The sequence below is a fragment of the Macaca thibetana genome, chromosome 5, assembly GCF_024542745.1.
Source record: "Macaca thibetana thibetana isolate TM-01 chromosome 5, ASM2454274v1, whole genome shotgun sequence".
Lineage (NCBI taxonomy): Eukaryota > Metazoa > Chordata > Mammalia > Primates > Cercopithecidae > Macaca > Macaca thibetana.
In genome coordinates, this window is record NC_065582.1 from 170,505,726 (window position 1) to 170,515,630 (window position 9,905).

The 9,905-nt window shown below is 40.3% G+C and overlaps 1 pseudogene; it reads left to right on the forward strand.

The window, feature by feature from the left end:
- Positions 1–8,830: 8,830 nt before the first annotated feature.
- On the forward strand, positions 8,831–9,666 carry LOC126954464 (zinc finger E-box-binding homeobox 2-like; annotated as a pseudogene).
- Positions 9,667–9,905: the final 239 nt, after the last annotated feature.

A 9,905-nucleotide genomic window follows, 5' to 3' on the forward strand; every position in this document is an offset into this window, starting at 1 on the left:
AAAATCGACACGCTAACATTACAATTAAAAGCACTAGAGAAGTAAGAGCAAACACACTCAAAAGCTAGCAGAAGACAAGAAATAAATAAGATAAAAGCAGAACTGAAGGAGATAAAAACACAAAAAACCCTTCAAAAAATCAATGAATCCAGGAGCTGGTTTTTTGAAAAGATCAACAAAATGGATAGACCGCTAACAAGGCTAATAAAGAAGAAAAGAGAGAAGAATCAAATAGATGCAATAAAAAATGATAAAAGGGATATCACCACCAATCCCACAGAAATACAAACTACAATCAGAGAATACTATAAACACCTCCATGCAAATAAACTAGAAAATCTAGAAGAAATGGATAAATTCCTGGACATATACACCCTCCTAAGACTAAACCAGGAAGAACTTGAATCTCTGAATAGACCAATAACAGACTCTGAAATTGAGGCAATAATTGGTAGCCTACCAACCAAAAAAAGTCTAGGACCAGACGGAATTCACAGCCAAATTCTACCAGAGGTACAAAGAGGGGCTGGTGCCATTCCATCTAAACTATTCCAATCAATAGAAAAAGAGGGAATCCTCCCTAATGCATTTTATGAGGCCAATATCATCCTAATACCAAAGCCTGGCAGATACACAACAAAAAAACAGAGAAATTTAGACCAATATCCCTGATGAACACCAATGCAAAAATCCTCAATAAAATACTGGCAAACTGAATCCAGCAGCACGTCAAAAAGCTTTTCCACCACAATCAGATCAGCTTCATCCCTGGGATGCAAGCCTGGTTCAACATATGCAAATCAATAAACATAATCCATCACATGAACAGAACCAATGACAAAAACCACATGATTATCTCAATAGATGCAGAAAAGGCCTTTGACAAAATTCAACAGCCCTTCATGCTAAAAACTCCCAACAAACTAGGTATTGATGGAATGTATCTCAAAATAATAAGAGCTATTTATGACAAACCCACAGCCAATATCATACTGAATGGGCAAAAACAGGAAGCATTCCCTTTGAAAACTGGCACAAGACAAGGATGTCCTCTCTCACCACTCCTATTCAACACAGTGTTGGAAGTTCTGGCCAGCGAAATCAGACAAGAGAAGGAAATAAAGGGTATTCAATTGGAAAACAGGAAACCAAATTGTCCCTGTGTGCAGATGACATGATTGTATATTCAGAAAACCCCATCATCTCAGCCCAAATTTCCTTAAGCTGATAAGCAACTTCAGCAAAGTCTCTGGATACAAAATCAATGTGCAAAAATCACAAGCATTTCTATACACCAATAACAGACAAACAGAGAGCCAAATCATGAGTGAACTCCCATTCACAATTGCTTCAAAGAGAATAAAATACCTAGGAATCCAACTTACAAGGGATGTGAAGGACCTCTTCAAGGAGAACTACAAACCACTGTTCAACGAAATAAAAGAGGACACAAACAAATGGAAGAACATTCCCATTCCATGCTCATGGATAGGAAGAATCAATATCGTGAAAATGGCCATACTGCCCAAGGTAATTTATAGATTCAATGCCATCCCCATCAGGCTACCGATGATTTTCTTCACAGAACTGGAAAAAACTACTTTAAAGTTCTTATGGAACCAAAACAGAGGCCACATTGCCAAGACAATCCTAAGCAAAAAGAACAAAGCTGGAGGCATCACGCTATCTGACTTCAAACTATACTACAAGGCTACAGTAACCAAAACAGCATTGTACTGATACCAAAAAAGATATATAGACCAATGGAACAGAACAGAGGCCTCAGAAATAACATACATCTACAACCATCTGATCTTTGACATACCTGACAAAAACAAGAAATAGAGAAAGGATTCCCTGTTTAATAAATGGTGCTGAGAAAACTGCCTAGCCATATGTAAAAAGCTGAATCTGGATCCCTTCCTTACACCTTATACAAAAATTAATTCAAGATGGATTAAAGACTTAAACGTTAGAACTAACACTATAAAAACCCTAGAAGAAAACCTAGGCAATACCATTCAGGACATGGGCATGGGCAAGCACTTCATGACTAAAACACCAAAAGCAATGGCAACAAAAGCCAAAATTGACAAATGGGATCTAATTAAACTAAAGAACTTCTGCTCAGCAAAAGAAACTACCCTCAGAGTGAAAAAACAACCTAGAGAATGGGAGAAAATTTTTGTGATCTACCCATCTGACAAAGATCCAGAATCTGCAAAGAACTCAAATTTACAAGAGAAAAACAAACACCACCAAAAAGTGGGAAGGATACGAACAGACACTTCTCAAAAGAAGACATCTATGCAGCCAACAGACACATGAAAAAATGCTCATCATCACTGGTCATCAGAGAAATAAAAATCAAAACCACAATGAGATACCATCTGATTCCAGTGAGAATGGCAATCATTAAAAAGTCAGGAAACAACAGATGCTGGAGAGGATGTGGAGAAACAGGAACGCTTTTACGCTGTTGGTTGGAATGTAAATTAGTTCAACCATTGTGGAAGACAGTGTGGCAATCCCTCAAGGATCTAGAACTAGAAATACCATTTGACCCAGCAATCCCATTACTGGATATGTAACCAAAGGATTATAAATCATTCTACTATAAAGACACAGGGACACATACATTTATTGCAGCACTGTTCACAACAGCAAAGACTTGCAACCAACCCAAATGCCCATCAATGATAGACCAGATTAAGAAAATGTGGCACATATACACCATGGAATACTATGCAGTCATAAAAAAGGATGAGTTCATGTCCTTTGCAGGGACATGGATGCAGCTGGAAACCATCTTTCTCAGCAAACTATTGCAAGAACAGTAAACCAAACACCACATGTTCTCACTAATAGGTGGGAACTGAACAATGAGATCACTTGGACACAGGGCGGGGAACATCAGACACCAGGGTCTGTCGAGGGATGAGGGGCTGGGGAAGGGATAGCATTAGGAGAAGTACCTAATGTAAATGACCAGTTGATGGGTGCAGCAAACCAACATGACACATGTATACATATGTAACAACCCTGCATGTTGTGCACATGTACCCCAGCACTTAAAGTATAATAATAAAACACACACACACACAAAATAAATAAATAAACAAACAAACAAATAAATAAATAAATAAAAGATAGTAATGATCAGGGAAATGTAAATCAACATCACAATGTGATACCACCTTACTCTTGCAAGAATGGTCATAATCAAAAAACCAAAACATAATAGATGTTGGTGTGAATGTGGTGAAAAGGGAACACTATTCTACACTACTGGTGGGAATGCAAACTAGTACAACCACTATGAAAACCAGTGTGGAGATTCCTTTAAAAGCTAAAAGTAAAACTACCATTTGATCCAGAAATTCCACTGCTGAGTATCTACCCAGAGAAAAAGAAATCATTATATAAAAAAGATACTTGCACATACATGTTTATAGCAGCACAATTCACAATTGCAAAAATGTGGATCCAGCCCAAATGCCTACTTGCTCAATGCCCAAATGCCCATTTTGCCCACAAAAATATGGAGCCAGCCCAAATACCCAATCCAATGAGTGGATAAAGAAACTGTGAGATAGATGTATATATATATAATGACATACTACTCAGCCATAAAAAGGAATGAATTAATGACATTCACAGCAACTTGGATGGGATTGGAGACTATTCTAAGTGAAGTAACTCAGGAATGGAAAACCAAACATTGTATGTTCTCACTTATAAGTGGGAGCTAAGCTATGAGGATGCAAAGACATAAGAAGGACACAATGGACTTTGGGGACTCCGGCAGAAAAGGTGGGAAGGGGATAAAAGGCTACAACTTGGGTTCAGTGTATACTGCTCAGGTGATGGGTGCACCAAAATCTCACAAATCACCTCTAAAGAACTTACTGATGTAACCAAATACCACCCTTTCCTCAAAAAACCTATGGAAATAAAAAAAATAAAAATTCTAAATTGTCTATGAAGATATTCTGCCTTCAAAGAGGCAAAACGTAACTCCTTATTTCTTAAATGTGAGCTACACAAAGTGGCTTCCTTCCAAAAAATACGGTACAGAAGAAGGGAGTAACTTTAGTGAAGAAATGTGACAAACACTAACCCCACCAGTAATGAAGTCAATATGAGCAGTGATAAGTCATGTTGATAGTGTTTACCCTTGATACCAATGTATGACTTTACCTTTGTGGTCTTTCTTTCAAAAGTCCTGACCCCAATCTAAGCAAGAGAAAAACATCAGACAAATGCTAATTAAGGAACATTCTACAAAATACCTGACTGGCAATTATCAAAAGCATCAAAGTCATCAAAAAAACAAGGAAAGTCTGAGAAATTATGATAGCCAAGAGAACCTCAGAAATTATAACATCCAAGTGGAATGTGGGATCCTGAAAGGAATTCAGGAACAGAAGAAGGAGATTAGGTAAAAATTAAGGAATGATGAATAAATTACATTCTTTAGTTAATAATAATATACCAATACTGGTTGTAACATTTCAATCGTAACAAATATGCTATACTAACGTAAAAGGTTAATAATAAGGAAAACCAAATGTGGCATAAATGGGAACTCTCTGTGCTGTCTCTGCAATTTTTCTGTAAATGTTAAACTGTTCTAAACAATAAAGTTTATTGGTAAAATTCTTTATCCTCTTCTACAAAATAAAGTTTACTAATACATCAGAAACACCCTCATGGACATACTCAGAAATAATGTTAGACTGAATGTCTGGGCACTCCATGACCCAGTCAAGTTGAAGCATAAATTAGACATCATAGTTGGAGTCAACAATAATCCAGACAGCAGACCTCCACCCTCTTTGCCTCCACTCCTGGCAACTGGGAGCCCATCTCCTTTTTGCAAGGGGAACTCAGCTGCAGGGTCTACTCTGCTCGGTTAGTGGCCTTCCTTCCAGAGGGGAATGCTGTCAGGAACACAGCCTTACTGCAGTAATGAAGACACTTCAACATTTACTCCCTGAGCCTGTGTAAGGACCAAATGAGAGAGTGTGTGGGTGTGGTAACACACTGTGCATGCTGTTGAGTTCTACAGAGGTGAAAGGCTGTTATTATTCTACTATTTTCCTGTGGTTTAGCGGCATTCACATTATCTTTATGTTTTCTAGGCAGAAATTTAAAAAAAAAATAACATATCTGAAAAGCTAAGCTCCTGTGAATTCAAAAGACAGGATGGTTGGGATTGCCTGCATCAAAGAAGAGAATAGCAGCTCGCATTTCTGTGCTGCTCTTGGCACACAAGACACCTTCTAATGTATTATCTCATGTGATCTTTATAAAATCTTGTACAATAGAGTGTGCTGTTATTATTCTTTTGTAGATACGGAGAAAGACTGGAGAGGTTAAGTGACTGGCCCAAGATAACACAGCTAGGGGGTAACTGAATTATATTTTAACACCAGCCCTCACATTCAAAATCCATATTCTTTTCACTGAAGCACAATCCTTCTTGTAACAGCAAACAGTAAACTCAGCCCTTGGCAGCATAATGATCCGTAAAGAAAGACAAGGAAACTTTCATAACTGAATAATAGATGTTTAGGTTTTTCACATTGAAAAGAGCATATCCAGGTGAGGGGTAAGAGTAACTGAGGAATCTAGTTTTATGTTACCCATTAACTCATATATTCACCCTTCATCCATCCATCCAGTCAGCAAATTAAAAGTCTATTCTCTGCAGAGCATTGTTAGGTGCTGAGAATTCACATGACGACTCTCTCCATCATCACCATCACCAATCATCATCAACAGCAACAACACTTTTATCCCAATTACTTTGATTATGTACATGTAATGTGTGGCTAGGTGGTGTGTCATAAGACTAAGGCTACAAAACATGGCACAGACAGTGTATTCATCACCAATATGGCGCACACTCACCAAGGCAGGCAGGCAGCCACTAGAAGGCAGAGTAAAGGAGATACAATCATCTGAACAAAAGTGAAAAAATGCACAATTAATACATGAAGTCTACAAGGACAAATGTACTTGGCGAGGGTATGCTGAGAAGAAGGAATTGTGATATTTAAATTAGTAAAACTGTAAGGAAGTGCCAGGAAGTGGATCCTGAAGATTTTGTTCCCTAGTAGGCAGCTTGACAAAGGCTTTTCAAGCCATAAAGGCAGGGTAATAGCTTGTATCTCTTGCTTCTCTGTTTTTTGTTTTGTTTTGTTTTTATTTCCAATAGGGATGAGTTCTACATTCAGCATATAGTATATCTTGAATAAATGCTGTTTCCCAGGCCGGGCGCGGTGGCTCAAGCCTGTAATCCCAGCACTTTGGGAGGCCGAGACGGGTGGATCACGAGGTCAGGAGATCGAGACCATCCTGGCGAACTCAGTGAAACCCCGTCTCTACTAAAACTACAAAAAAAACTAGCCGGGCGAGGTGGCGGCGCCTGTAGTCCCAGCTACTTGGGAGGCTGAGGCAGGAGAATGGCGGGAACCCGGGAGGTGGAGCTTGCAGTGAGCTGAGATCCGGCCACTGCACTCCAGCCTGGGCGACAGAGCAAGACTCCGTCTCAAAAAAAAAAAATGCTGTTTCCCTCAATTCAGAAAGATATTTGTGAAATATTTTTTAGAGTAGCTGCTTTAATTTGGAAAATAATATAAACTCCTCAGAAGGGAAAAACTGCAAATGTATAAACTCTTCCCTTCCCCCTTTTCCATCTAAACAATGCTTCCTATTCTTCTTTAAGATGCAGATCAAATTTGACATGTGTCAGGAAGACATCTCCCCATTCTGGCAAGCACCACTCAGAGTTGATACTTCTGCTTTGTAACCTCATGGGATACCTACCTGGGACCTGAACACACTTCACTGTAGCCTCTGCCTTTGCTCCTCCTTCTCTGCTGTTTTTGCATATGAAACTCCATGCTCCTATCTTAGGTGAACCCATATATTGTTTAAATATCCACTTATCCATTTAGCTGCAGCAATTCTGTATCTCATTTTTATTTTCCTCTTAGTTTTAGTTTTCAACTTTAATGTAGTCTTTCTACTAGGTCATTCCCAACAGCAAACATTCTTTTTTTACATTCAGCTTAAAAAAATAAAAATAACTATACTTCTCTTAGGAGGCAGACCACAGCCAATGACTAACAATAGCTAGCCCACTGTCTTGAGGTGGGGTTAACTTTGTAGTACAAATTGTTTTCCAAAACTCACTTTGAGATCACACTGAAACTAGTTGTCCTCTGAAGCTACATCCCTGCTTAGCTTTTCTTCTGCTTTATCATTCTTTCTTCACTTCACCTGCTCTGAAAAGCATTTTCCCAATAAACCACTTGAGTACCAATACCCATCTTTGGATGGGTACTTTGTTTTTAGGGACGCCGGCCTAAGACAACTGGTACCCAAAGTGGAGTAGTCCTAGGAGGCTCTAAGGATGGGCTTTTTCAAGTTATGTCACTTGCTGACTGAATGGCAATAAGAATCCCACTACTAGTCTTAGCTGGATTATAGATTGTCCCTGGCATATTCAAGCATTGTAATTGCTAAGACTTCTACTTTTGTTGGACTAAGATGAGACACGATTGGAAGGAGGTGTACTAGCTGATACAGTATCTTTGACACTTGAGAAATGTAGAATAAATAATAAGAACTGCAACTGGTAGCTGTTTCCAAGCAGCATTGTTTTATTAAAAAGAAAAAAAAATGACAGGCTTGGATCTATTATTCAACATCTTAAAGCAGAGAGTCATAGGGTATTCTTGGCAGCATTTAAAAACTTTTATCTCCTACAGCCAGCAGGCAGACATCGCTTGAGATTAGGCACCAGATCTCATTTTAAGAATCGCAGAATTTTTAAAGAATTGTAGAATTTAAGAGAATCTTGAATTTCCAGCCTATGTAAGTATACAGTGAAAAAGTCAGGGCCCTGATACAAAGTAGTAGAACCCTAAGATTTGGGATAGGGATATCCAGATAGACGTATTTGAAGAGTGACATCCAGATTCCTTTGAACCCTCTGAACCTACAGAAGTGTCCCACTCTCTTTTTGGAAGGTAGAGAACTTCTTGCCTGAAAATATGCAGAGACCTAAAATGAAGCAGGTGCTTTACAATGTAATAGTTGCCTTCATCAGAATCTCTTTCCTCCTTTCCTACTGGCCACCAGACCTGGAAGTAGAGACAAACCTCAGCCAGAAATGACAAGAGAAGTGGCAATCCTGCTAAGCAAAGAAAGGAATGATTTGCCAAAGGAGCTGTAGGACCATGTGCTAACATGTATTGTCAGGAACTCAGATTGGTGGATCCTGAGCACGTGGGAACATGTTTTCAACATGAGGCATTCCTCTGTAACACAATGTTTAACATCTGGCAAGGACACTACGTGATTGTTCTAACACATTACTGGAGTAACTCTTGAGAGCTTGGGAAATGTTGTGGTCCATCTTGTAGAAAGGAGAGACCAGAGCAGCCATGGAAAATTCTGGAGGAAGGAATCCTGAGCCTCAGAGAAGCAGGGATGCTAGAACATGTCTATCATAGGAGAACAGAAAATGTACCAACTACACATGTTCTTAAGATGGCTCATCAGTTTAGACCATAACAGTGTTTCTTCCTCGTCTGAAAACTCAGATGAACCTCTGAACTTGACTTTTTCAAGAAGTTTTCAAATTCAAATAATCTGGACAACAAGAGCACTAACCCAGTGTTCGGGATGAACCCTTTTAGTGCCAAATCTTTATACACAGCTCTTCCACCTCAAAGCGCATTCCCCCCCTCCTACTTTCATGCCACCAGTTTAGACCAGTATTCCTGGGCTACAACCATACCCAGCCCTGGATTAAATGAGCTTGCTACCACATATACCCTACACCTGCCCAACTGGAGCAACTACCTTTGCTGACATGCAACAAAGGAGAAAGTACCAACGGAAACAAGGATTTCAGGGAGAACTGCTTGATGAAGCACAATACTACATGTCAGGCCTCGATGTTATGACACACTCCGACTCCTGTCTGTCTCGCGGAAGACAGAGTGGCCCGTATGCATGTGACTTATGTGCAAGAAATTCCAGAAAAGCAGTTCCCTTCTGCGACATAAATACGAACACACAGACCACATCAGTGTCAGATTTGTAAGAAAGCGTTTATACACCAGCACCGCCTTATCGCGCATTCTCTCGGGGGAGAAGCCCTATAAGTGTGATAAACGTGGCAAGCGCTTCTCACACTCGGGCTGGTACTCGCAGCACAGGAATCGCAGGTATTCCTACCGCAAGCGGGAGGCGGAGGAGCGGCAAGCGGCGGGGCGCAAGGCGCGCGAGACAGGGCACTTGGAACCCACCGAGCTGCTAATGACCCGGGCTTACTTGCAGAGCATTACCCCTCCAGGGTACTCTGACTCGGAGAAGCGGGCGAGTATGGCGAGGGATGGCGAGAGCCAGAAAGAGCGCGAGAAAGAGGGCGAGGATGGCTACCGGAAGCTGGGCAGACAAGATGGCGACGAGGGGTTCCAGGCGGAAGAGGAAGAAAGTGAAAATAAAAGTATGGATACGGATCCCTAAACGATACAAGATGAAGAAGAAACTGGAGATCACTCCAGGTACGGTAGTTCGGAGGATGGGGAAATGGAAACCAAATCAGACCACGAGGAGGACAATATGGAAGATGGCATGGAATAAACTACTGCATTTGAAGCTTCCTTTTTTTTTTTCAGTAGTATTGTTACCTGCTTGAAAACACTGCTGTGTTAAGCTGTTCATGCACGTGCCTGACGCTTCCAGGAAGCTGTGGAGAGGGACAGAAGGGGCGGTTCAGCCAAGACAGATGTAGACAGAGTTGGAGCTGGGTATTGTTAAAAACTGCATTATGCAAAAATTTTGTACCGTGTTAAGGCCTAAAACCTGTGTGGTTCAGAGAC